Source organism: Rhinoderma darwinii, chromosome 3 (assembly GCF_050947455.1).
Source record: "Rhinoderma darwinii isolate aRhiDar2 chromosome 3, aRhiDar2.hap1, whole genome shotgun sequence".
NCBI lineage: Eukaryota > Metazoa > Chordata > Amphibia > Anura > Rhinodermatidae > Rhinoderma > Rhinoderma darwinii.
This window is the reverse complement of record NC_134689.1, coordinates 94,456,560-94,481,228: the sequence shown is the minus strand read 5'-3', so window position 1 is coordinate 94,481,228 and position 24,669 is coordinate 94,456,560. Positions and strand designations below refer to the sequence as shown.

The window sequence follows — 24,669 nt, the reverse complement described above, 5'->3', positions numbered from 1 at the left end:
TCTGACTTTCTGCTGAGTTCAGTGGCCCAGCGCGGATGGCATGATGCAGTGACGTAATCGCGCTAGGCCGCTGACGTCAATAGCGTGCTCTTGGACTGTTGTAGACCGCAGGCGTAAACCAGGCTGTGGTCTACGAGAGAAAACGGTGGGGCGGGGAGCCAACGGCCCAGGGCTGGCTAGCACATTTTAGCCTGGAGGCAAGTACACAGCACTTTCCCAAGAGTAGCGGCCCATTTTGGAGGCATTGTGAAATTGCTGAGTTTGTCCTCCCTAACACCACCGCTATAGAACTGCTACATGTCAATGAAAAAATCTTCCACCACAGGAAAAAATGTTTCCCAATGGTGGAATAAAAGAAAGCTTCACCCAAGCCTGGGACCTGGTACTTTGCCATGTGGATAAAATTTCCCTCTGGCGAAAGACTTTTCAGTTGACAGGTAGCAGAGTCTGAAGGGGAATTATTTTTAATTTTTTTACCTCTAGATTCTAGTGCATTGCAGGGGAGAAGGAAAGTGTATATTTTTTTATTTTTCATACTTTTTTTTTCCCCGGTTGGTTCCAATGGACCGTTTGGACTACGCCGTAGATTTATTTGACTACTTTGATGATCTATGTTTTTGTTTTGTTTTTTAAATAAAATGGTGAAAGTGGGTTGTGTGAGGGAGTTTTTATTTAAATTAAAAAGTGTTTCTTATGTCCATGTGTTTTTTTTAATACATTATTACCGCCAGTGTAATGGCCCCTATCTGATTGACAGCATCCATTACTAAGGCTGGGGCTTACTGTTAACCAGTAAAAATGCTAGCACCAAACTCCCATTATTACCCCGGTACCCAACGCCGCCAGGGGTACCGGGAAGAACCGGGTACTATCCTATACCTGAACATATGAAGCGACGGCCGGGCACCGTCATCCCTTCAGATGGTTTGGTCCTGGATCGTACCCTTCTCTTCCTGGTACCCCTGATAGCGGTGGGTACTGGGGTAATAATGGGAGGTTGGTGCTAGCATTTTTACTGGTTAACAGTAAGCCCCACCTTAGTAATGGATGCTGTCAGACAGCGGCTATTACGAAGACGGTAATAAAGTATAAAATAAAGACATACAATTTTTTTAATTTAAATAAAAACTCCATCACATAATCCTCTGACCATTTTATTTAAAAAAATGTAGATCATCAAAGTAATCCAACGAATCTACAACGTTGTCCAAATGGTCCAGCGGAACCTGCAAAACAAAAAACAAAACATAACCAGTATGAAAAATAATAATACTTCTACTCACCTACTGCAGTATTCTGTCTTCTGTCTTCTCCCCTGCGCTGCAATAGAAACTAGAGGTCAATGAACTGTAGTTCCTATTGTGGCGCCCGGGACCTATAGATCCGGTAGAAGTATTAATCGTTAATAATAATTCTGACGCATCTGGGAGGTCCCGTGCACCAGAAAATGCTAATGCAGGGACTCCTAAAGTGACAGAAGAGTCCCTGTATTAGCTATGTGACCGGGGTTACTAGCAGTCACATTGAAGTGTTAGGTAAGAGTGTGGGGCAGGAGGAGGCGGCAATTCAAATAAATTGACGGGTGGTCCTGCATTCCCCACAGGCAGGGCCTGGCAATTAATTTCAATTGACAGACAACTCCTGCGATGACTGCAGTGGCTGTCGCTCTTAGATAAAATGGCGCCCGTCTTCCCCCTAGAAGCGAGGGTCGCTGTGGGTCCCTGTGAACCGTACATGCCGCAGAGCACATTTCAAAGCTAAAATAGTTCCAGCAGGAGATAGGAAAGTAGGGATGGGAGCCGACCCTATGCCCCGAGTAGGGATGTCACGATACCAGAATTTGGACTTCGATACCGATACTTCGTTTAGTATTGCGATTTCGATACCAATTCGATACTTTGCCAACAGTAATAAAAAAATATATAGTTCTTCCATTTTCTGATTTGTGGTGTGATGATGAATTTAACCTCCACGTGCCTCACATTAATAGTAATTAACCCCATCATGTTTCTCAGTCATAATGGGTTAATGTGTAAGGTACATGATGGGGTTAATTACTATTGATGTGAGGCACATGGAGGTTAAATTCATCATCGCACCTCATGCCCCACAATAAGTGATAGAAAGCAGTTTTTATTTTATTTTTTTACAGCGTACACATCATAAATGATGCAAAAAAATTGTTGTGCAGGTTATTACGGCCGCGCCAATACCGATTATGTGTATATTTTATGTATTGAGACTTATTTTAATGTTTATTGTAAAAAAGGTGCATGTGTATTTTTGTTTTATTTAACATTACTTTATGTTTTTACTTTATTTTTTAAACCTTAATGTACTGGCATATATCTATATACTGATAGTACACAGGCATATATCTATATTACAGTACATTAGCCTGTGTACGTATAGTACACAGGCAGGCAGTTAGGACATACCTAAGTATGCCCTAACAACAGGAAATATGGTAGGACAGCCCTGGGGTCCTTCAATGGACCCTGGGCTGTCTGCCCATATATGGTATGTCCCTCAATCGCGTCACAGGAATTTCCTGTGACGCGATCCAAGGGACATCCCCCTTCTCATTTTCCCCTGAATGCTGCAGTCCGCTGTGATCGCAGCATTCACGGGAATGGCGGCAGAGACGAGAGGTTTCCCTGATCTCCACCAGCGGAGCTGCGGCTGTGTAATACAGTCATTGCCCCGCACGCGGTCAGTATGAGGTGATGCAGCCGGCTCTGCACTAATGAGCGGCGGCGCAGCACTGAACACAGAACATAGGGGTGTTTTGCAGTGCGCCCGCTATGTTCTGTCTTCCGTGCCGCTGCTCATTAGTGCAGTGCCGGCCGCATTGCATCATCCTGACAGCGCGCACTTGCTGTCAGGACTCAGGAGCGCGGCAATGACTATCACACGGCCGCAGCTCTGCTATCATACATTCATGTGTTACAATACTGAGCAGTGCAGCCGCACAGCTCAGTATCGAAATACATGAAATAACGGTATCGAACCGTTTGGGGATGCAGAGTATCGAAACAGTATCGAAGTTTCGATGCATCGTGCATCCCTAGCCTTGAGTGCACCATATAGCACCTGTGTATGTGTCATGCAGAAACACATATACAGATGCTAATAAAGATGGCTGCCCCCATCTTTATTAGTACAAATATATGAATAAATACAGTTATATTAGGGAACATTAAAATAGTTAGAAAAAATAGGCTCATAACTTACCTAAAGAGGCTCTGTCACCACATTATAAGTGCCCTATCTCCTACATAATGTAGGTGACAGTAATGCTTTTTATTTAAAAAAACGATCTATTTTCACAACGTTAGGAGCGATTTTGGTTTATGCTAATGAGTTGCTTAATGCCCAAGAGGGCGTATTTTTACTTTCGACCAAGTGGGCGTTGTACAGAGGAGTGTATGATGCTGACCAATCGGAATCATGCATTCCTCTCCATTCATTTACACAGCAGAATCGCGTTCTTACTTGAACATGATCTGCAGCCACATACACAGCGATTCTGCTTGATTAACATTAATCCAGTGTCCTGATAATGAATACACATGACCATCCAGCCTGGACGTCATGTGTATTCAGAATCCTGACACGTCTGAATCTTTTCTGTGAGATTTCCAGCACGGGAAACGAAATCTCGTTTACCTCCGTAATCTCGCGAGATTTCGTTTCCCGTGCTGGAAATCTCAAAGAAAAGAGTCAGAAGTGTCAGGATTCTGAGTACACATGACGTCCAGGCTGGAAGGTCATGTGTATTCATTATCAGGACACTGGATTAACGTTAATCAAGCAGAATCGCTGTGTATGTGGCTGCAGATCATGTTCTAGTAAGAACGCGATTCTGCTGTGTAAATGAATGGAGAGGAGGGCATGATGCCGATTGGTAAGCGTCATACACTCCTCTGTACAACGCCCACTTGGTCGAGAGTAAAAATACGCCCACTTGGGCATTAAGACACTCATTAGCATAAACCAAAATCGCTCCTAACGTTGTGAAAATAGATCGTTTTTTAAAATAAAAAGCATTACTGTCACCTACATTATAGCACCCATCTCCTTATGTAGGAGATAGGGCACTTATAATGTGGTGACAGAGCCTATTTAAGGGTATGTTCACACAGAGTTTTTTGCAGGCAGAAAATTCTGCCTCAAAATTCAGTTTGGAATTTTGAGGCAGATTTTGATCTGCCTGCACGCCGTTTCCCACGCTTTTCGCTCGTGCCCATTGAGCGCAACGGGTAAAAACGCTGTGAAATACACTTTCTCTGCCCCTATTGTCAATGGGAGGAAAGAGATGTAAACGCCCAAAGCAAGGGCATGCCGCTGCTTTTTCCCGCGAGATGGTTTTTCGGCTCGCGGGTAAAAAAACGCCTCTGCCTCCCATTGAAATCAATGGGAGTCATTTTCGACCATTTTTTGGCGCGGTTTCCGCGTCAAAAAACTCTTTGCGAACTGACCCTTAAAGTGTCATAGTAAAATTTCAGAAGTTTTGATCATTGGGGGTCTGAGCACTTAGCACTCCCCGATCGCTAAAACGAAACAGCAAAAGTGCTCAGGTGAGCGTTGTGCCGCTTCGTTTCTTATTGGCGTGTGTGTGTGTATATATATATATATATATATATATATATTGCGCGCACACACACACACACACATATATGTACATACATACATATGTTACACACACACACACACACACACACGCTATGGCCTCATGCACACGACCGCACTGGTTAGTTGTGCAGTGGTGTATCATTAGGATTCACAACAATTCACCATTATTGGCAAATCCGGACCGTAAAATTACTAGTCTTGAGTTTTTGCGGTCCGGATTTGCAGCCCCCATACGGATCATTGTAAACCACGGTCGTGTGCATAGGGCCATAGAAATGAATGGAGCCGCAATTTATCCGTAAATATGCGGATAAATTACAGCTGAGAAAAACCGGTCATGTGCATGAGGCCATACTGTACGTCCGTCCGTACGTACATACATACATACACACTCTGATACATACACAAATATATATATATATATATATATATATATAGACAAACACACACACACATACACACTAAACTACACAAATATACACATACAGTACGTACATTACACACTCGTGTGTGTATATATATGTATATATATATATATATATATATATATATACACACACACACAGACACACATACAGTACACACACAGTACACACAGTACATACATACAGCACATACTACACATACCTTTTGTAGACTCCAGAGAAAATCAGGAAGAGGTGGAGAGTCCATGGCAGGATTTCCCCTGAGCCTCCTCATGCCAGCAGCAGTGAAGACACGTGCTCGCTGCTCTCTCTGTCCAGACACTCAGCAGGATCACATTACAACAGGGACAGGAGAGTGGAGAGCAGCGGGGGAAGTCAGGGGGGGGTGTATTAAGGTGGCACAGGAGCGATATTCTCTTAAGGAGGCAGCACATCTTGCAGCTGTTAATAAGTGGTGGAAACGTCGGCCAGCAGCTCTGTAATGCCGCCTCCTCTAAGACCCTGCAGTGTGCCGCCTGAAGCCAGAGGCTCAACTTGCCTCATGGTAAGTGCGGCCCTGGGAGTATCATCCGTGATGAATGCGATCCATTTGTCTCATGGATGAAGACAAATGGATCGTATTCATCACGGATGATACACTGATCGGCAGCTCCTGGAAAATACCCGTCCTTTCTTCTTTTTATCCCTTCCATATCATTGAGACTTCCTGCTAAGTTCTCAAAGCGGGTCCTAGGCCGCAGTTGTACTTCATTACCACTATACCATCGAGGTATCCTGGATTCTGCTCCACTGGATGTTATGCTCCCAGCATAACCGCGAAAGGTTAGCATTATTTGCACCCTGTTCACACCTGTGTATACACAGTTTCATGCACTATAGTGCGCTTTGTTGTTTTTTCTGTCATTGTCTTGTTACAACCGTGGCATTCTATTACAGTGCCACGCTGGAATACAGTGAGCTCTTTAGAATGACCCATTCTATCACAAATGTTTGTAAAGGTGACTGCATGGCTAGATGATGGATTTTATAAACCTGTGGTACTGAGACCGAATGAAACACCTTAATTAAATAATTAAGAGGTGTGTCTTAATACTTTTGTCCACATAGTGTATATGCCAGTACATTAAAGTTAGAAAATAAAAATCTCAATTAAAAATCCCCCTATGGGATTAAAAGAAAAAGTAAACTTTTTTTTTTTTAAAAGTAATGTAAAATAAAATAAAAATCAGTAAAAAAAAAAATATACACAAATGCACATTTTTTTTTAATAATACATAAGGTAATTAACCCCTTCCCGCTATTGGGCGTGACTGTACGTCCTCATTTGCAGTGCATTTCCGCAATAGGGTGTACAGTCACGCCCTATAGATGAAGTGGGCACAGGAGCCATGCGCGCTTCATCTTCAGTGCGGGTGTCAGCTATAATATACAGCTGACATCCTGCTACATGTGGCTCCCTCTGTACCACACCAGCAAGCCCCCCCCCCCCCACGAGAGATCACGGGTGTCGATGGATGTTATGGCAACCAGGAAGCCTAGCAACGGCTTCCTGGTTGGCCAGATACGGAACCCTACTAGGTCCTGCCCAAGGCAGGACCTAAAAGGCTAGCAGATGAAGAATGACAGTTACAATACTCTGCAGTGTATTGTACAGGGGATCAGAAGATCAAATCTACAGGTCCCCAAGTAAGTGTAAGAGAAAAAGTGAAAAAAAAAGTACAAGAAAATGTTATAGAAAAATAAATAAATAAAAAGTTTTAACTAATAAAAACAATAATAGTCCTGTTTCCCTGATCAAGTCCATTATAATTGGAAAAAAATGAAAACATGAAAAAAACTATACATAATACATATCGCCGCGTACGGAACGGCTTGAACTATAAAAATATCACGTTATTTTTACCACACGGTAAATAAAAAACAATAATAGCATTTCATTTTTTGGTCACCCTGTCTCAAAAATAATGTAATAAAAAGTGATCAAAAAGTCGCAAGTACTCCAATAGAAACTACAGTTCGTCACACATAAAACAAGCCCTCCCACAGCGATATTAACTGAAAAATAAAAAAAGTTATGACTGTCTCAGAACATGGCGACACTAAAACTAAAATGATTTTTTTTAGAAAAGAGTATTTTTATTGTGGGAAAGTAGTTACTTAGTTACATAGTTACATAGTTACATAGTTCGTACGGTTGAAAAAAAGACACATGTCCATCAAGTTCAACCAAGGGATGGGAAAAGGGAAGTAAAACATTTCTACACTTAAGAGCTTATATTTTTTAGTTCTATGAAATTATCTAAGCCTTTTTTAAAGCCATCTACTGTCCCTGTTGTGACCAGCTCCTGCGGTAGACTATTCCATAGATTCACAGTTCTCACAGAAAAGAAGGCTTGTCGCCTCTGCAGGTTGAACCTTTTTTTCTCCAGACGGAGGGAGTGCCCCCTTGTTTTTTTTTTTTTTGAAAAACATTTTTTATTGGTTTTCATACAATCATAATACAATTCAAACATAACATTATATTTACATTCAGACAGATGTCTTCTTTAACTCACGCAGGAGCGTACACAGTGCAATATTTGAGATCTTGTCGTTCCTTGGGTTAACATCATTTTATTATACTCTGTCTCCCTTTCTTGAGAACATCAAAGACCTTATACCTTGGTAAGCTTAACCTTTATTATATCCCTGTCTCTTTGAACTCATAGCCCTACTGTCTTGGCCCTCACTTAAGCCCCTTCCTTTTCCACTATCTTCCCCTGATCTTTCATCTTTTCCTTTCCTCTATTCATTTCCTTCCATCAATGCATTTTCAAACTTCCCAGAGTACCTTTAATATCTTCTGTAAGATACCAAGAAGTATATCTGAAGTTCTCCATCAGTTCCCCTATCTCTCTTGCAGGCAACTGTTCTATAAATGGCCTCCATCGTTTGAAAAAACCTGAGGTTCTTTGTTTCTTATGTTTTGTCGTTTCTACTTTATCTGAATACATACAGACTCTCATTTGCTGAGTTACCTGGTGTATTGAGGGGATATTGCTTTCAATCCATCCTTTTAGCAGGCATCTTTTGGCTACAAGAAATATTATATGCATCAGAGGGGGAATATGCATCTGAATCTCTGTTACTTCTGCACTAGCTGCAGCCTTGTAGTGAAAGAGCAACAACATAGGGTCTGCCGGTATCTCTCTGTTCCATAGTAGCTGAACATAATCTAAAACTCTCCTCCAAAATTTTTGTATCTCTTGGCATGACCATATGCCATGGTATAAATCAGTATTCAATTGACTACATTTTGGACAAGCATGTATTCTGCTGGTATTAGCTATCGTTGCTGGAATATTGAAAGCATAAATTGCCGCATGCATTAGTTTAAAGTGTGATTCTCTCCACACCTCATTCACCACACATTTCCTCACTACCTTCCAGCCCTCCAAAAGAGGACTTTTAATGTCTTGCATGTTCAGGGTGCGTCTCCAGTATGCAAACTGGTCTCTCGGAGCTACTCGGATGTACAACTCTCTCATTGTTTTGTAAAGCATCGACAGTGACGTCCTATGTGTCTCATCTCCAATCACCTCATCAAATACATTATCTGTAGTTTCTGATTCCAAATTCCTTACCAGTTTTGTGCAGAACGATTTAACTTGTAAATACTGGAGGAAATGGCTCGAGGAAATTCCAAATTTCTCTACTAATTCCGGTAATGTGCATAATCTGGCCTCCGTAGCATGAAGTATACTGCCTACTGTCTCAATTCCCCTTTGTTTCCATGCTGTGAATAAAGAACTCGATTGCCCCGCTGGAAATTCTATGTGTGACCATAGTGGTAGGTATTTGGATAACTGAAATGACAGCCCCATCTTCTTCCTCACCTCCTTCCAGCACATTATAGTGTCTCTCAGTAGCACTGATCCCTTTACATGTCTAGGAAGCGATGTTAGTCTAGTATGTAGTAACGAGACGAGATCATGAGGTCCCGCCAGTGCCTCTTCCAATTCGTAATTTGAATAGTGACTAGAACGCTGCAGCCAGTCCGCCACATGTCTAAATAAGCTGGCTATATTGTATCCCCTTAAGTGTGGTATATTTATCCCGCCTTGCCAGTGATAGCCTTGTAATTTAGCCATTGCGATTCTGGGTCTTTTATTTGCCCAAATAAACTTTGATATTTTCGTATTAAAGTCCTTCACATCCTTATGTTTCAATAAAATGGGCAATGTCTGGAGTGGATACAGCATTCTTGCAAAAGATATCATCTTAACCAGATGACATCTACCAAATAGCGAAAGGGGCAAATTTGCCCATCTAATAAGTTCAGTAGTTATTTTCTGGAAGAGCGGTTTGTAATTGAGTTTATACAGAGTTTCTGCCGTTTGCCCTATCTTAATCCCTAGGTATGTTATGTGTGATGTCGCTACCTTAATACCTGTTTTTTGAATTTCTATGTTTTCCCTATGATTATGTTGTGATAATCTCAGCAACTCACACTTTGTCGGGTTAATCCTAAGCCCCGCAAAAGAACCATAGTGCCTAATCTGGTCAAAGACCTTCTGTAAGTGCAGAGTGGGTTTTGACATAAACAGGAGAATATCATCTGCAAATACTGCTGACTTCACTTCCTTATCCCCTATGTGTATCCCCGAGTATAACTCATCACCTTCTAAGATCTTGATAAGGGGTTCCAGCGCCAGATCAAATAGCAACGGCGATAAGGGGCATCCCTGCCGCGTACCCTTCTGTAATGCGAATGTCGACGACCTGAATCCCGGCGTACAGACTGCTGCAGTAGGTTCCGTATATAGCGCTCTCAGATACTGTCTAAAGTTCCCTTGTACATTAAACTTGTCCAGGACCATGTTTAGCCATCGCCATTCAACATTGTCAAAGGCTTTTTCTGCATCTATGACCACTAGAGCTGGTTGGTCGCATGACAATGGCCTAGTCTTAATCTCATCCATCACCCCCAGGACCTTTCTGATGTTAGTGACTGCAGCTCTACCCTTGATAAAGCCCACTTGTGATGTTCCCACCAACTGAGGCATCAAGACCGCCAATCTATTTGCCATTATCTTTGATATTAATTTAAGGTCCTGGTTTATTAGTGATATGGGTCTGTACGAACCCGGTTGCGAAAGATCTTTTCCTGGTTTGGGTAATACCTTTATGTACGCCATATTTGCCGCTGCTGGTATGTGGGTTCCCTGCATCAACGAGTTAAAATAGGATAATAATGTTGGTGTTATTTGTTCCATCATTATTTTGTAGAACTCTGCCGGATATCCATCTGGTCCCGGAGCTTTACCTCTTGGTAATCCCTTAATTGCCATTTGTAGCTCTTCCATAGTAATTGGCGTATTAAGACTGTCTAATTGATCTGTGCTCAACGTTGGCATATCTAATCTATCAAGCAACTGATCTCCTTGTGTAATGTTTGTCGTCTGTCCTTCTTTATATAATGTCTGATAATAGGATTTCAAAATGTCATTTATTTTCCTAGGATCCGTGTGCATCTGATCAGTATGATCTTTTAACTTTGTGATATGTGAGCGAGGCCGAAAACCCCTTGATAATCCTGCTAGCAACCTCCCTGCCTTATTTCCAAACCGAAAAAGTTCCGCCTCGTAAATTGATCTACCATATTTCTCTTTTTTGTCTAACCACTCCTCGAACAATCTCTTGGCTTCTACCCACTGTCTCTGTTTGTCTGGCTTCGGGTCTGCCTGAAAGCTGGAATATGCCCCCCTTAGACCATCACTGTATTCCTTATATTTCTGAAACGTTTGCTTCTTTTTGAATGCAGCATAAGCAATGATCCTCCCTCTCAGTACCGCCTTCGCTGTTTCCCAGTATAATGCATATTCTGTTCTGTGTGCCGCATTGTCCCCGTCGTATTCTAACCACCAACCTCTCAATAGCTCTTGGAATCCTTCCTCATTTGCTAGCACTGTCGGAAATCTCCAAATGAAATCCCCCCCTTTAGGGTATGTGTCAGTCAGCATTATGCTCATTGGAGCATGATCTGAGATAACCATATTTTTTATGTCCACCTGCTCCAATCTCTGTATCAAGTGTGAGCTCAAAAAAATATAGTCCAATCTGGACCATGATTTATGTTGTGATGAAAAGTAAGTGTACTCTCTACCATCTGGATTCATATGCCTCCAGCTATCCCCCAGCATTGTGGCCTGTGTAAAGTTCGGCAGGATGTCGTCTGTTGCAAGAGATTGTGCGAGGGGATTTCGTTGCCTGTCTTCAGCCGGATCCATTACCGAGTTAAAATCTCCCCCCACTATTTTCAGTACATTTGTGTCCGCCAGAATTTTATCTTGCATTTCTTGAAAGAACGCACGGTTGCTTGAATTGGGAGCGTATATGTCATATATGCTTATTTCCCCCGCCGGTGTGTCCAATAAGAGCTGTATCATGCGTCCCTCCGTGTCTGCATACTGTGAGCGTGTTGTGGATGTTAAGTTTTTATGTATTAGGATCATCACTCCGTTTTTTTTTTTAACTGCAGCTGACCCATAGACTTCCCCTACCCACCACTTTCTCATACGGAAAAAATCCTTATCTTCCAGATGCGTCTCTTGAAGCAGAGCTATATCAACTTTTAGTGAGTGCAAATGTCTCAATACCATGGCTCTCTTGTGGGGGGACAGCAATCCTTTAACGTTCCATGTTATTATTCTCATAAAACAACTAACAACATTGAGCTATGTTGACCAGGCAAATCTCTTAATCCCATTCCTAAAATCGACCAAGACCAGCAAATTGGGTTGATAATTTTACTACTAATTAGCTCCCTTGTGGCTGTTTTGTATATTATTAATCTTCTGTCTTTTGATGTAAAACCAAAACTTTTAACAATCCCATAACTTTCCCTTCTATCCCCAAGGGTCCCTTGCCTTCCCTCACCCATGACTTTCAAAACTTCACTTTTTTCTAACATAGTGCTTTCTCCCGCTTTCCTAACCAAATAGATCCTATCCTCCGACCAAATAACAACATTACATATCACATCCCCCAGGAGTCAATCCCACCCCCGGCATCCTTCATATTTGTGAATATTCAGATGAGCCATCTGTCATGCTCACCCATCTTCTACCCGTTTCACTTAAACAGGCCAATCTCCAAAGTCCCATCAAATTATAGTCCAGGTGTTTTATTTCACTACTCGTGGAGTCTGCGTCATTCTTTTTTCCCTTGGCGGTTGACTTTTCATTGACGGGGTTTGGGCTTGTGCTGGCGTCTCCTTCTCTGACGTTGATCTTGTCCCCTTCAGCGATAGATCCTCCTGCAACAAGTCCTTGAAAACTTCCTCAGCTTCTCGATGATCGGTGTAGATCTGCAAGGTTCCGCTTGGTGTTGTAACTTTTAATATCGCCGGATATTGGAGCTGGAATTTCAATCCCTTGTTATAAAAAGCGGTACATATCTTGCTGAATTGTTTGCGCTTTTTGGACACCTCAGCTGAATAGTCCCCAAATATCATGATTGGTACTCCATTTAGCTTCGCCGGTCCCTGCCGCATTTTATAGGCTCTTAGTAGGGCTTCTTTGTCAGAATAGTCCAGATATCTTACTATGACTTGTCTGGCTCTCTTTCCAGCTCCTACTTGTGACTGCTGCTGTTGTCGTTCTGGCCCCACTCGATGTGCTCTTTCAACCTTGCACGGCCCCCTTGTTTTTTGATGGGGTTTTACATGGAACAGGATTTCACCATATTTTTTGTATGTGCCATTCATATATTTATATAAGTTAATCATGTCCCCCCCTTAGTCGTCTTATTTCAAGGCTAAATAGGTTTAATTATTTTAATCTTTCCTCATAACTTAGATTCTCCATGCCCCTTATTAGCTTCATTGCTCTTTTTCTGGAGCCCAGAACTGAACTGCATATTCTAGATGAGGCCTCACTAATGCTTTGTAAAGTGGTAATATTATATTCCTGTCCCGCGAGTCTATGCTTCTTTTAATACACGACAATATTTTGCTGGCCTTTGAAGCAGCTGATTGACATTGCATGCTGTTATTTAGTTTATGATTAACAAGTACACCCAGATCCTTCTCAACAAGTGACTCCCCCAGTGTGGCTCCCCCTAGGACATATGATGCATGCAGGTTGTTCGTACCCAAGTGCATAACTTTAAATTTATCTACATTAAACCTAATTTGCCAAGTGGACGCCCAAACACTTAGTTTGTTTAAATCCGCTTGCAATTCACGAACATCTTCCATAGTCTGAACATTACTACATAGCTTGGTGTCATCTGCAAAAATAGAACTAGTGCTATTAATCCCATCGTCTATATCATTATTAAATAAGTTGAATAATAGTGGTCCCAGCACTGAACCCACTTATAACTGGGGACCATTAAGAGTAGGAATCATTGACCACAACTCTCTGGATACGGTCCTTGAGCCAATTCTCATTCCAATTACAAACTATACTTTCTAAACCTATAGTCCTTAATTTACCCATTAGACGTCTATGAGGGACAGTGTCAAATGCCTTTGCAAAGTCCAAAAACACTATATCCACAGCGGCCCCTCTGTCTAGGCTTCTGCTCACCTCTTTATAAAAACAAATCTGGTTGGTTTGACAGCTTCTGTCCTTAGTAAAACCGTGCTGCCTGTCACTTATAATACTATTTTTTGTCACATAATCCTGTTTATAGTCCCTCAATAACCCCTCAAACATTTTCCCCATGATGGATGTTAAGCTTACTGGTCTATAATTACCCGGGGAAGACCTAGAGCCCTTTTTGAAAATAGGCACCACATTTGCCCTGCGCCAGTCCCTTGGCACTATACCAGTCACTAGAGAATCTCTAAATATTATGAAGAGGGGGACAGAAATAACTGAACTAAGCTAAGAACTCTAGGGTGTAACCCATCTGGTTCCGGAGCCTTGTGTACATTTATTTTATTTAATTTAGCTTGGACCATATCTACATTCATCCAATTCAGTATATCAACTTATATATTAACAGCACTGGCAGCGGCTACATCAGCTACTCTTTCTTCTGTTGTATATACAGAGCTGAAGAACGCATTTAGTAACTCTGCCTTCTCTTGATCCCCTGTGACCAACTCCCCATTACCACTATATAGGGGTCCTACATGTTCAGACCTTGGCTTTTTTGCATTTATGTACTTGAAGAATTTGTGGGGATTTGTTTTACTATCCTTGGCCACCTGCCTTTCATTTTGTATTTTTGCAGATTTTATTACCTTTTTACAAATTTTATTAAGCTCTTAATAATTTACAAAGGCTGCAGCTGTACCCTCAGATTTGTATTTTTCAAATGCCCTTTTTTTGTCATGTATTGCCCTTTTTACAGAAGGTGTAAGTCATGTGGGATTTAATTTTAGTCGTTTATACTTGTTACCTAAATTTTGAACTGTAATTACCCAAAGTAGATTTTAAAATCTCCCATTTATCATATGTACCATTATTTGAAATTAGTTCTTCCCAGTCTATATCCTGAATTGAATTAGTAAAACGTAAAAAAAAAAAACTATATAAATTCGGTATCGATGTAATCGTATCGACCCGCAGAATAAAGTTAACATGTTGTTTATACTGCATGGTGAACACTGTAATAAAGAAAATACCAAAAAAAATTGCATGTATGCCAAAATGGAACCAATAAAAATGACAGCTCGTTCCACAAAATACTAGTCCTCACACAGCCCCGTCAACGGAAAAATAACTCGTTCTGACTCTCAAAACGCCATGATGCAAAATTATGCTAAATGACGGCCCAGACAAATTTTTTAGGTCCAGTAGTTAGTGTTTTACTAAATATACCACATCATCATTTGCTAGACCCCACAGGTGAACCCCGTAGATGCAGCAGAGATGAGGAAACTTTAGGGCCTTGTACTGCTTATAGGGCTAGTTAAGAAGTCAAAAATTAGGCAATACTGGAGCGCAGATATTTTGTATAAAATACCACACCAATGCATGGATTATTAATTTTATTATTCATTCACTCCATTATTACATCATCCTATTAAGCCCTGATGTACTCCGCCCAGCTTACACATACCATGATGGAGCTCCTTCTGGGCATGGCAGTGTGCCCAAATGGCAATTTATGAGCACATATGGGGTATTACTGCACTCTAGAGAACCCGCTTAACAATATATGGGGTGTGTGTCTCCAGTGGTACAAGCTAGGCACAACATATAGGGCACTGAAATGGCATATCTGTGGAAAATGGCAATTTTCAATCTGCAACATCTATTGTGTACTAATTTTTGCAAAACACTTGTGGGGTCAAAATGCTCACTCTACTTCTAGATGAATTTCTTGAGGAATCTAGTTTCCAAAATTGTGTAATTTTTCAGGGGTTTCCACTGTACTGGTACCTCAGCCCAATGCAAACTGGTGTCAAAAAACAAATCTTGTACAATCTCCACTCCCAATACCAAATGGCGCTCCTTCCATTTAGAGCCTTGCTGTGTGTCCAAATAGCAGTTTACGAACATATATGGGGTATTGCCTTAGTCGGGCAAAAATGCTTTACAAACATTGAGGTGCTTTTTTCCTACAGATCTTGTGAAAATGCAAACTTTTGAGCTAGAACTACATCCTTTTGGAAAAAAATGTTAATTTTTTTCATTTTCACATCCCAATTCTAATAAATTCAGCAAAAACCTGTGGGCTCAAAATGCTCATTACACACCTAAAAATGAGGCTCTGTCATTTAGTGCAAAAGTGGCTGCGATGGGAAGGGGTTAAATATATGCTACAAAACATAAAATAATATACGCATATTTTGTAAATGTACCCAAAAATGGCACCTATAATAAAGTACTACTAGTCCCGCAAAAAAAAAAAAAAGCCTCATACAGCTACGTCGACCAAAAACTACAAAGTTATGAGCACCAGAATGCAAAGAGGAGAAAATTAAGAAATTGTTCTGGTCCTCAGGGCAAAAATTGTCCAGTCCTTAAGGGGTTAAACAGAGTGAGGAATTGAAACAGAAAGTTTATTACATAGTCGCACTTTTCCTTCTACATTTCTACATGACTGGGTGACCCTTTATAAAAATGTGAATGTTATTACTATTCATACAGTCTACCGTCACAATCTTTTTCAATTATAATAAATAATTGTTCATAACATTCAACTTTTTTTTATTTCCTGTCTTAGATTTCCAATTTTGTGGATACTTTCCAAAGCCATGATGACAATCCACAAATAAAACAAATTATATGCCTTCCTGAGACAAGTCACGTGATTGGTGAGCTAGACATTGTTGAGGAAGTCATCGACATTGCTTGTATACTCAAAAATACTCCTCTGAGGTTTATTACCAAACTCAATTACAATAATATGATTCAAAAGGGCTGTAGGCTTGAGGTTAACCAATCAGAGGCAATGTGACAATTACTCCGATTCAGCCAATAGCATACAATGAGAATATTTCATATTTAAGCCAATCACAGGCATATATTACATTTCAAATGTATTATTATAATTCTTCATTAGATGCTGACATCATGTTTGCACCTGGAGACAAGCATACAATAGAATTATTATGAGCTTTTCTTTTTTATGGGGGGAGGTTTTTAGGGAGTTTCATTCCCATAAATCTTTATGCAGGGCCGTCATCAGGGCAGTACACCTGGTACTGAAGTCAGGGGCTCGGCCACAATGCTGCAAAAAAGGGGCCCACCGACTTCTAAGTAACTTTAAACATTTCTATCAGGGCCCCAGTCTTGGAGAAAGGAACGGACCCTTCAACTAGGGCCCGTTCCTTCCTCCGAGGTAACTAACGCTGGGACCTGCAGTTTATTACATCCGTGGTGCACCCGTGCGGGGCGCATTGTCACGGATCCCTCATAGACTGCAGTCTATGGAAGGATGCGTGACACGCAGGAAAATAGGACATGGCCTATTTTTTCACGGAACCCTTTACCCGCTCCGTTGAAACAACGGTCGTGTGAACGGCCACATTGAAATACATGAATACGTGTGTCACATGGACGAGATACACGCTCGTCTGAATGAGCCCTAAGTGCTCCTTACATCCTCGCTAGTGCTTCACATGCTCTTAAGGTGCCCTCCATATAGTGTTATCGCCCTATGTTTATCTTGTACGTCGGAAAAGCTCCCGATGTACACAATAAATGTGTTCATAGGGCCTCATTATGTCCTTTTGGTCTCCGTCAGGTTGGTATATGGAATAGCGTGGTAGGCTTTGCTATTCCATCCTGATAGATCCCACAAAAAAAACATATACCGCTCCTGACAACACTATATGGAGAGTAATGTCAGGAGCTTCCTAATTCCAGAGTCCCCAGGCAGAGCATCACAAGCACTCTGCCCGTGGACTTTGGCCCATGTAAAGCTCCTGACGTCTCTGCTTATTTATGGGCAGTGACTTCAGGAGTTTCCCCAGGGCCATTCCCCAGGCGACGTATCCCATTGTGTGCCATAAGGTGGGAAACGTTTTGGTTGAATTCAATAAAATCCAGGGTATCAAACGGTCACTGACTGCTTCATGGTTTCGTTCACTGTAACTTGATGTCAGTAACAAAATCAGCTACTGCGTATAGCGTACAAACGTGAGCGCCACACTTTCCGTTGCTCAACCCCGGTAATGGAGGGGGGGCCCAATCCTTTGGAAATTCCTGCTGGCGGGCCTGTCTTTATGTCTCGGCGTTCAGCCAGACTGCTAGCGTATCCAAGGCCATAAGGAGAATACACAGAGATAACATATTTCTTGCAGACTCGAACAGCAATATGGGGGGGGGGGAGTCATTACTGGTGAAATAGAATTTGGCCTGCTTGATAATTCACAATGTAATTTACTATAGAGAATATAAGCAAATTGACGATCCATCACAACATGAAAAGTAGCTGATTTAATGGGATGAAAAGAAATTAAATTAAAGGGTTTACTTAATTCTTACCACCCCCCATAATGCAACCAAAACATATTTTTTAATGAAATAATTAGAAAAATAGGTCATTATAGCACATTTAAGGACGCAGATACAGTTGAATCCAATGATCAAGCAGGGAGTTATCAGTTCGCTGCTCCACCATTCCCTATGTGACGCCAGCAGTGAGTGGCTTGGTGCAGACAGGCGCGATGCAGTGACATCATCGTGCCTGTCTGCGCCAAGCCACACAGCACAGACCAGAGGAGACCTGCAAAGGGATGTCCTCCATTCATCGTGGGAACAGGGCTTATTTTATTATTTTTATTTGGCAATATGAAGGCATTTTACTGGGTATAGAGGCATTATACTATGTGCGGGAAGCTATTGGAGAATTATACTGTGTGCTGCGCGGCTATGGTGCATTATACTGTGTGGGGGGCACTATGGGGCATTATACTGTGTGGGGCAGCAATTGGGGCATTTTACTGTGTGATGGGCACTATGGGGCATTATACAGTGTGTGGGAGGCACTATAAAGGAATTATATTGTGTGGGGGCGCTATGGGGTATTATACTGTGTGGAGGCACTATGGGGGCATTCCACAGTGTGGGGGGCAGCTATGTGTGAGACAGGCCTATTTGCGATTTTTTTTGTGTTCAATAAATATTTGTAAATTCAATCTGTCAGTGTTTTCAATTACATAACCTTTATCTTTATATACTGTTTAAATTAAGAACAAATATTGATACATACCTCCCGGACATTGGGACAGTCCCGGATTCCGGGCGGTGTTCCGCTGTCCTGGGCGGCCAGTGGTATGTCCCAGTGTCAACTGTTATGTCCCGGTGTCATACAGCTAAACTCAATGCTGAAGCATGGAACTGCTTCAGCATTAGTACAGAGCAGAGGAGCAGAGGGAGCTTCTCCACTCGTTAAGGATTCCCCGCGCACACTACTTTACGCTACTTTTGTAAAGGATCTGCCAGACACAGCTTCTGTGTCAACGTCCGTGGTTAATCAGTCTGCATCTGCTCCTAGGTCTGATAGGTTCTCCCACTCCTCAGCCTACCAGCCTATCACAGCCTGGCCAGACGGTTCTAGCTCCCGCCCTCGGTCTATTTATACCTTCATTTGCTTCTTGTCTTTGCCTGTGAGTGAATCTCTCTTGTTTCCTGGCTCTGCTGTTCCAGCTATTACTATTGACATCTGCTTCATATTGACCCTGGCTTTACTGACTACGCTCCTGCTCTGCGTTTGGTACCTCGTACACTCCTGGTTTGACTCGGCTCGTTCACTACTCTTGTTGCTCACGGTGTTGCCGTGGGCAACTGCCCCATTTCCCTTAGCTTCTGTGTACCCTTGTCTGTTTGTCTGTCATACACATATTGAGCGTAGAGACCGTCGCCCAGTTGTACGCCGTCGCCTAGGACGAGTCGTGCAAGTAGGCAGGGACTGAGTGGCGGGTAGATTAGGGCTCACCTGTCTATCTCCCTACCCCATCATTACATAATCACGGGCCCATATACCTTTTCTACCATGGTTCCTACACAACCATGGACCCCCTTGAGACCCTGGCTCAGCAAATGCAGGGTCTCTCCCTACAGGTCCAAGCCCTGGCTCAGAGGTGCAACCAGCGTGATGCTAACCAGGTAGTGCCCTCCACCTCACCTCTTGAACGCCATCTCAAGTTGCCTGACCGGTTCTCAGGGGACCGGAAGACTTTTTTCTCCTTTCGGGAGAGTTGTAAGCTCTATTTCCATCTAAGGCCCCACTCCTCAGGTTCTGAGAGCCAGCGTGTGGGTATACTTGTCTCCCGGCTCCAGGACGGCACCCAAGAATGGGCCTTCTCCTTGGCTCCTGACGCCCCTGAACTTTCCTCTGTTGGCCTTTTTTTATCTGCACTCGGGCTCATCTATGACAAGACTGACAAGACAGCCTTTGCCAAGAGTCAGCTGGTGACCTTACGTCAGGGTAAGAGACCCGTTGAAGAGTACTGTTCTGACTTTAGGAAGTGGTGTGTAGCTTCTCGCTGGAATGACCCTGCCTTGAGGTGCCAGTTTAGATTGGGTCTGTCGAGCGCCCTGAAAGACCTATTAGTTAGCTATCCCTCTTCTGACTCTCTAGATCAGGTTATGGCTTTAGCGGTACGTCTTGACCGACGTCTCAGAGAACGACGACTTGAATGTTTTTGTGCCTTCTCCTCTGGCTCCCCCATGATGGCTCCCGTGGTTCCGTTGCTTCGTTCTTCCACGGAAAACTCGGATGAACCAATGCAACTCGGGGCCTCCGTGTCTCCCCAACAACGTAGAGAGATCCGCAGGAAGAATGATCTCTGCTTCTACTGTGGGGATGATAAGCATCAAGTGAACAACTGTCCTAGGCGTAAGAATAAGCAGCCGGAAAACTTCCGCGCCTAAGTGACCATCGGGGAGGTCGCTTGGGCGCACAGGTATTTCCCGTAAATATGAAATCTAATAAGATCTTGCTTCCCATTCAGGTCTCTTTTGAGGGTATGTCTGCCACGGCAGTGCCTTCGTGGATTCAGGGTCTTCTGCTAATATCATGTCTGTGGAATTTGCTATGTCTCTAGCTATGCCATTGATTGATTTGCCTAAACCTGTCCCGGTAGTGGGTATCGACTCCACTCCACTTGCTAATGGTTATTTTATGCAGCATACCCCTGTTTTTGAACTCATTGTTGGCTCCATTCATTTGGAGCAGTGCTCTGTACTGGTGATGCAGGGATTATCATCCGATTTGGTTTTGGGGTAATGAATGCATGACGTCCTGTTTTTCTGTGAATTTTATTTCTCTCCCTGAGGAGGTGATGTTTTTTCTAAAAAGGCCTCCGAAGTGTTAACTCCTCATAGAGAATACGATTGCGCAATCGATTTGGTACCAGGAGCTAAGCTTCCTAAGGGTAGGATATTTAATCTCTCTTGTCCCGAACGTGAGGCCATGAGAGAATATATCCAGGAAAGCCTGGCCAAGGGTTACATTCGCCCCTCTACTTCTCCGGTAGGTGCTGGCTTCTTCTTCGTAGGGAAGAAGGATGGTGGTCTTAGGCCGTGCATCGATTACCGAAACTTGAATAAGGTCACTGTAAGGAACCAGTATCCCCTTCCTTTGATTCCTGATCTCTTCAATCAGGTTCAGGGGGCCCAATGGTTCTCTAAGTTTGATCTTCGGGGGGCTTATAACCTTATCCAAGTCAGAGAAGGAGATGAGTGGAAGACTGCGTTTAACACGCCCGAAGGTCATTTCGAATACCTCGTCATGCCCTTTGGGTTGTATTATGCTCCTGCGGTCTTCCAGAATTTCATAAATGAGATTTTAAGAGACTACCTGGGGGTATTTCTTGTAGTGTACCTTAATGACATACTTGTCTTTTCCAAGGACTAGTCCTCCCACATTGAGCATGTCAGGAAGGTGCTCCAGGCCCTTCGGGAAAACAAACTCTTTGCTAAATCCGAAAAATGTGTGTTTGGGGTTCAGGAGATACCATTTTTGGGTCAAATCCTCACTCCTAATGAATTCCGCATCGACCCTGCCAAGGTTAAGGCTATGGCTGAATGGGTCCAACCTGCCTCCCTGAAGGTGTTACAGTGCTTCCTGGGGTTTGCTAATCATTACAGGAGATTTATTGCTAACTTCTCGGTCATCACTAAGCCTCTTAGAGATCAAACTCACAAAGGTGCTGATCTCCTCCACTGGCCTCCGGAGGCGGTCCAGGCTTTTGAGATCCTTAAGAAGTGCTTTATCTCTGCCCCAGTGCTGATTCAGCCTAACCAAAAGGAGCCATTCATCGTGCAGGTTGACGCCTCCGAGGTGGGAGTGGGTGCTGTCTTGTCCCAGGGTACCAGGTCCCTCACCCATCTCCGTCCCTGTGCCTATTTCTCCAGGAAGTTCTCGCCCACTGAGAGTAACTATGACGTGGGCAACCGCAAACTCTTAGCCATTAAATGGTCATTTGAAGAGTGGCGCCACTTCTTGGAGGGGGCTAGGCACAAGGTAACGGTCCTTACCGACCACAAGAATCTGGTTTTCCTAGAATCTGCCCAGAGGCTAATGCCGAGTCAAGCTCGATGGGCGTTGTTTTTTACTAGATTCAACTTTGTGGTCACCTATAGGGCTGGGTCTAAAAATATTAAAGCTGATGCACTGTCGCATAGCTTCATGGCCAGCCCTCCTTCGGAGGAAGATCCTGCTTGTGTTTTGCCCCCAGGTATAATAATATCCTCTGTTGATTCTGACTTAGTCTCCGAAATTGCAGCTGATCAAGGTTCAGCTCCCGGGAACCTTCCTGAGAACAAGCTGTTTGGTCCCCTGCAATTCCGGCTAAGGGTACTCAGGGAAAATTATGACTCTGCAATATCTGGACATCCAGGCATCCTGGGTACCAAGCACCTCATTGCTAGAAACTATTGGTGGCCTGGGTTGCCTAAAGACGTTAAGGCCTACGTCGCCGCTTGTGAAATTTGTGCTAGGTCCAAGACTCCCAGGTCCCGACCAGCGGGCTTACTATGTTCTTTGCCCATTCCCCAGAGACTTTGGACCCATATCTCCATGGATTTTATCACCGATCTGCCTCCATCTCAAAGCAAGTCGGTGGTGTGGGTTGTAGTAGACCGCTTCAGTAAGATGTGCCACTTTGTGCCCCTCAAGAAACTACCCAATGCCAAGAAGTTAGCTACCTTGTTTGTCAAACACATCCTGCGTCTCCATGGGGTTCCTGTCAATATTGTTTCTGACAGAGGCGTACAATTTGTTTTATTGTTTTGGAGAGCTTTATGTAAGAAGTCGGAGATTGATCTGTCCTTCTCCTCGGCCTTCCATCCTGAAACTAATGTCCAAACTGAGAGGACTAATCAGTCTCTAGAACAATATTTAAGGTGTTATATCTCTGACTGTCAATATGATTGGGTCTCCTTCATTCCCCTCGCCAAATTTTCCCTTAATAACCGGGTCAGTAACTCGTCAGGGTCTCCCCCTTTTTCTGTAATTTTGGGTTTAATCCACGGTTCTCCTCCGTTTCACCTGGTGGTTCCAACAATCCCGAGGTAGATGTCGTTCATCGGGAACTGTGCACAGTCTGGGCCCAGGTTCAGAAGAACCAAGAGGCGTCCCAGAGCATACAAAAGACTCAGGCAGATAGAATACGTTCTGCTAACCCCTTGTTTGTGGTCGAGGATCTGGTGTGGCTGTCTTCAAAAAAATTGCGCCTTAAAGTTCCGTCCCAAAAATTTGCTCCCCGGTATATAGGGCCGTACAAGGTCATTGAGGTCCTTAACCCTGTCTCCTTCTAGCTGGATTTACCCCCGTCCTTTCAAATACACGACATGTTTCATGCCTCCCTCCTGAAACGCTGCTCCCCGTCCTTGGTTACCTCGAGGAAACCTTCGGTCCCTGTTCTCACCCCTGAAAGGGTAGAATTCGAGGTGGCCAAGATTGTGGACAGCAGGATGGTCCAATGCTCCCTCCAGTACCTGGTCCATTGGATAGGATATGGGCCTGAGGAGAGGACTTGGGTACCCGCCCGGGATGTGCACGCTGGGGTATTGCTCAGGAGGTTCCATCTTCGGTTCCCCAATAAGCCAGGTCCACCTATTAATGGTCCAGTGGCCCCTCATAAAAGGGGGGGTACTGTAAAGGATCTGCCAGACACAGCTTCTGTGTCGACGCCCGTCGTTAATCAGTCTGCATCTGCTCCTAGGTCTGATAGAGTGACTCGATCTGCTACCACTCAGGCTGGTAGGCTGAGGAGTGGGAGAACCTATCACAGCCTGGCCAGATGGTTCTAGCTCCCGCCCTCGGTCTATTTATACCTTCATTTGCTTCTTGTCTTTGCCTGTGATTCTCTCTTGTTTCCTGGCTCTGCTGTTCCAGCTATTACTAGTGACCTCTGCTTCATATTGACCCTGGCTTTACTGACTACGCTCCTGATCTGCGTTTGCTACCTCGTACACTCCTGGTTTGACTCGGCTCGTTCACTACTCTTGTTGCTCACGGTGTTGTCGTGTGCAACTGCCCCATTTCCCTTAGCTTCTGTGTACCCTTGTCTGTTTGTCTGTCGTGCACATATTGAGCGTAGGGACCGTCACCTAGGACGGGTCGTGCAAGTAGGCAGGGACTGAGTGGCGGGTAGATTAGGGCTCACCTGTGTGTCTCCCTGCCCCATCATTACAACTTTATGCTACTTTTACAATGATTTATGCTACTTTATATGGAAAGTGATGTCGGGCTTTCAACTATAGAGTCTCCGTCTAGAGCAACACAAGCTCGCTGTCCAGGGACTCCTGTCTTGGGAAAGACCTTGACGTTACTGTCCATATATGGACAGTGATTTCGGAGGCTCCTCTAGGAGTGGAATCCCCGGCAAGAGCGTTGCCGATGGTCTTGCCGGGGTTCCGCTCCTGGAGAATCCCCTGGAGCCACTATCTATATATGGATATTTTTTGACCTGTAGGTCAGATTTTGTCATTTATTGTTCTAATGTGCCCTTTTAAACTCCTGTATGTAGGTGAAACGACTACTGAGTGTAGGGTTAGACTGAATATCCATAAATCTAAGATTAATGCTTAATCAAATTACCGATACCCAGACATTTTTGTGAAGCTCAACATAGGGTTAATCAGCTTTGATTTTGGATCATTGACCATATACCACCACTTAGGAAAGGGGAAGACAGGGAGAAATTGCTTAG

General features: G+C 43.4%; 1 long non-coding RNA gene across 1 annotated transcript in view; it reads left to right on the top strand.

Annotated features, from left to right (window-relative positions):
• The window catches only part of LOC142751042 (uncharacterized), a 43,031-nt gene that overhangs the window by 2,313 nt on the left and 16,049 nt on the right, over positions 1-24,669 (top strand). Inside the window, exon 2 of the long non-coding RNA XR_012882690.1 lies at positions 16,227-16,317. This is a non-coding gene — a long non-coding RNA (uncharacterized LOC142751042). The remainder of the gene's footprint in view (positions 1-16,226; positions 16,318-24,669) is intronic.